Source organism: Rutidosis leptorrhynchoides, chromosome 3, assembly GCF_046630445.1.
Source record: "Rutidosis leptorrhynchoides isolate AG116_Rl617_1_P2 chromosome 3, CSIRO_AGI_Rlap_v1, whole genome shotgun sequence".
In the NCBI taxonomy this organism is placed as follows: domain Eukaryota; kingdom Viridiplantae; phylum Streptophyta; class Magnoliopsida; order Asterales; family Asteraceae; genus Rutidosis; species Rutidosis leptorrhynchoides.
The window spans coordinates 628,233,213-628,238,142 of record NC_092335.1 but is presented as its reverse complement, the minus strand read 5'-3'; positions in this window follow the sequence as shown (position 1 = coordinate 628,238,142).

The window sequence follows — 4,930 nt, the reverse complement described above, 5'->3', positions numbered from 1 at the left end:
GAAAATGATTTGAAATCAAAAGGCTGTACACATATTGACTAGGTTGTTATCTCATGGAGTAACAAGAATTAGTCATATGAAGCCTTGTTTACAATGGAAGCTGATTTTTTTAATATCAACTAAGGTTCAATAAGCTGTGTAACTTAACCAATCTTTTGAGAAACTTGGAGTTTATAACAAAGTTATCGATTGAGTAATAGTTTACTCAAATAGTTAGAACTTTGTAGTTTATCAAAATGACTCCAAGGTCCATTGTAAGTCAAGCGCATAGTTGTTAAATGCATCATTACTTAGAGACATGATTGCAAGAGTTTTAGTAAATATGTAGTACATATCTACAAATGAAATGGTTGTACATCATTTAAGAAATCCATGCCTAGAGAGATATGTTTATGTGACATGTCACGTCTCAGGGGTTGCGTAGATTTTGAGATTGTATTGATTTTTTATTTTTCCCAACATATTTAGTGTTTGATATCCATGACAATGTGTTTGTTAAATCTTATATACAAAGTATTATTGTGAGAAAAGTATATCGGACAGATTAGAGATCAGCCCACTCACATGGGTGATCAGCTCCATCATTTTAGTAGTGACTGATGAAATAACGCATTTTAAGTATATTGTCTGAGTGACAACTGAGCACAAACTTAAAATATTTGATGATGCAGTTGTAATGTTTACAACAATATGTGAATTATTTAAGTTTCACATTATCTGTCTTATATATCCAAATGTGAGTTCTTGTGAGAAAGACGTGTTTTTATGAGTAGATAGTGAACTCGAGTATGAACATTGAGTATGTTTAAACTATCATCTGTGCAACATTGATTTAAAGACATACCTCCATTGGGAAAGGAGAAATGTTGCAGCATGTGATTCATACCACATGTGATCAGGACGACCAATAAGGGAAATAGGAGAAATGATCTATACTTCTATGTTATGTGAGTCCCTCGAGTTTTTAGTAACCTCAATTAATATCCTTATGACTTTTTCTTGTCTCTTGAGGCTTAGTTTGATGTTTGCTATCTTAAGGCATTGCTTAAGGGTTATGAATGATTAAACCTGGCTGGACGTTCTTAGAAAAGCAAGTTGAGCTAAGGCCAATGGATTCTAAGAGAAAGGAAGATCATTTGAAGTTCACATTAACTTGTATTCACCGGTCGACCAATTATCTTTTGTTTTAGTGACAAGTCTTAGTGATAAATGATAATTGTGAATACAAAAAGGTTTTATGAGTAAAACTGAGATCATGCGATTTACTAATGTGATTAATGGTCTAGGATATTGCATACTAAATCTACTCTTGTCATTTTGTTTTGAGACGCTATATATTCCTAACAGATGTATAGCACGTGTGCTCTCAAAGTATGCCGGTCGCACAGCCTAGTTCCCAGTATGAATGGTTAACGTACTACACGGTATGTTTTTCAAGATATATGAGTATATCAAAATTGTTTGTGTGCGAGTGGGAGATGTTGGAAATTAATTATTACTTACACCTACAAACCTTTTGAGTGGCACTCATCAACTAAACTACTACTAAACTTTGCAACCAAACTTTCTGGAGAGTTTTGTACTGTCTAATCGACAACCAACCCATAAAAGTTACACTAATTATATAAGAGTGGTTGAGAGTGGTTGAGAAGTGGTTGAGAAGTGGTTGAGAGTGGTTGAGAGTGGTTGGGAGTAGTTGACTCCTATTCTATAAGTACCTCCATCTCATTTGTTTCAACACACAATTTAACAAGAGAAAAACACACAAGTAAATTGAGAGATTGTGAGTATAATTGTTCAAGTGGAACATTGCAAACTGTCGAAGGAACTTAAGCCGTGAAACTTGAAAGCCTTCCTTTTGGTGATCGCTTTCCCGACCGGTGATCTAAACCTTAATCCTATTCGCTTCCGCTACTAGTTTCGGGTATGTCTCGAATCTATCTAAATCCTACACTAAGAATAACAAGCATGCAAGCCACGTATTTTGAATTTCAACAACACTTGATAACTAGAACGTATAGGGTGCTTAGTCACCTACTTGACGAATAGTATAAATATACAAGGAGTGTTTGTTAGTTTCAATTCACTCCTCTTTACATCATTATATATATACGCACTATAAATTAGAGCAACGATGAGGTTATCATAGTACGAGGAAGTAAACCTAGGGATACAAACATCATATGATCTATAGAAAAGATCACAAAGTGAGTACTCTCGTGTTATTTTATAAAACTGAGATATGTGCTATTATCGTGTTACTTGTTACTTGATTATATACGATCTATGTGCATTTATTATGAGACTTGCATTGCATAAAAAGTTTGAATATATATTATATATACAATGTAATAATGTCTTTCGAGCCATGGATTGGAATATGGTGGAATAATAATTAAAAGATAACACGGGTTGAACTGCGGTTACCCAGTGTTATGATAATTATTGAGAGTGGTGGATGGAGGCTCGAAATGCGTTAATACATAGGGGAGCTCAAAAATTATTATTTTAATAGCTATCTGAAACTTACGTGCTTGTGTGTGGTATTTTTGTACGAAAAACACACGACCCTCACTAAGCCTTTAGGCTTACGCATACTACCGTACATATTTCAGGTCATCCGAGGGAGATCAATCCAAGGGAGTGACTCTGATCGAAATAAAGAAAGTAATAGTTTTGATATAGTTATGTACCTAGTCAAAAGTTATCTTAAATAAAAGTATGTTGTTTTGACTTCCGATGTGTATCTATGACTATTTGTTTAAACTTATAAGGACCGGGAATTGGGTCCTTACACATGGTATCCGAGCCTTTAGTTTAACTAAATTAGGTATTAATCTATACCTAGTGTTAAACTCGAAGAATAATTAAGTCATAGATAATTCAAGTAATTAACAATATTGCTTTAGTAACTTTAAGTTGAGATTTATTTAAGTTTGCTTTATATAATTTCATAGTGCTGAACAAAAGCTTAGTGAGTAATTAACTCTTATAATTAAGAAATAGATACTTTAATGATTGAAGTTATGCCTACGAAATAGTTCATGAATTTATTCTTATCAAATTTCGAGGACGAAATTCTTGAAAGGTGGATATATTTGTAACATCCTAAATTTTATAGATATCTTATATTCCATTACAGGTGAATTCTACATAATTAAGTATGATCTTAAATTATTTAGTATAACATAATATTAATACCAATGAATTAGTATGGTAAAATTAATTTTAATATAACATGCATGTAGTCATTTGGATTGAGTAGACACGTAGGTAGATTTGTGGATACATAAACCTTCTTTTGAATTATCACAAGGGATGACTAAGGTGGTGAATATTATTTCTTCCATTCTAAGAATAACAAGCATGCAAGCCACGTATTTTGAATTTCAACAACATTTGATAACCAGAACGTATAGGGTGCTTAGTCACCTACTTGACGAATAGTATAAATATACAAGGAGTGTTTGTTAGTTTCAGTTCACTCCTCTTTACATCATTATATATATACGCACTATAAGTTAGAGCAACGATGAGGTTATCATAGTGCGAGGAAGTAAAGCTAGGGATACAAACATCATAAGAACGTCATGATATATAGAAAAGATCACAAAGTGAGTACTCTCGTGTTATTTTATAAAACTGAGATATGTGATATTATAGTGTTACTTGTTACTTGATTATATACGATCTATGTGCATTTATTATGAGACTTGCATTGCATAAAAAGTTTGAATATATATTATATATATAATGTAATAATGTCTTTCGAGCCATGGATTGGAATATGGTGGAATAATAATTAAAAGATAACACGGGTTGAACTGCGGTTACCCGGTGTTATGATAATTATTGAGAGTGGTGGATGGAGGCTCGAAATGCGTTAATACATAGGGGAGCTCAAAAATTATTATTTTAATAGCTATCTGAAACTTACGTGTTTGCGTGTGGTATTTTTGTACGAAAAACACACGACCCTCACTAAGCCTTTAGGCTTACGCATACTACCGTACATATCTCATGTCATCCGAGGGAGATCAATCCAAGAGAGTGACTATGATCGAAATAAAGAAAGTAATATGGGACCGATGAAATGACGTTCGACGATGTCGAAAGAGAAATAGTTTTGATATAGTTATGTACCTAGTCGAATGTTATCTTAAATAAAAGTATGTTGTTTTGACTTCCGTTGTGTATCTATGACTATTTGTTTAAACTTATAAGGACCGGGAATCGGGTCCTTACAATATATATATATATATATATATATATATATATATATATATATATATATATATATATATATATATATATATATATATATATATATATATATATATATATATATATATATATATATATATATATATATAACACGAATAAATATACAAGTAATACATAGTAAAAAAAATTTAAGAAAAGCAAGAATATATATATATATATATATATATATATATATATATATATATATATATATATATATATATATATATATATATATATATAGGCATGTTCAATCGAGAACCACAAAAAGAGCGAGTACTGCGAGAACCATTAAATTACATGGTTTATATGCATTTATATTACATAGTTTATATGCATTTATATTCAACAAACTACATATAACACTGTTATATGATGTTCATATCATTGATAAACAAATGTTCACAACTACAAATTATATATTCAATTGTGAATTATATGAAATGTTCGCATGTTTATAAACAAATATGCACATGTAAACGAGAAATTATATAATTGATTATATAGTTAAATTATAGGTTTTTTCAAATTTTTTTTGTTCAATCTTACTCTCCATCAACATTTATATGTGATTCAACTTATTCACATGTGAAAATCCTTGTAATTTAATAGTTCTCGCAGTTCTCGTGATTTTTTTGATTCTCGTTTGAACTTTTGACTACTTATA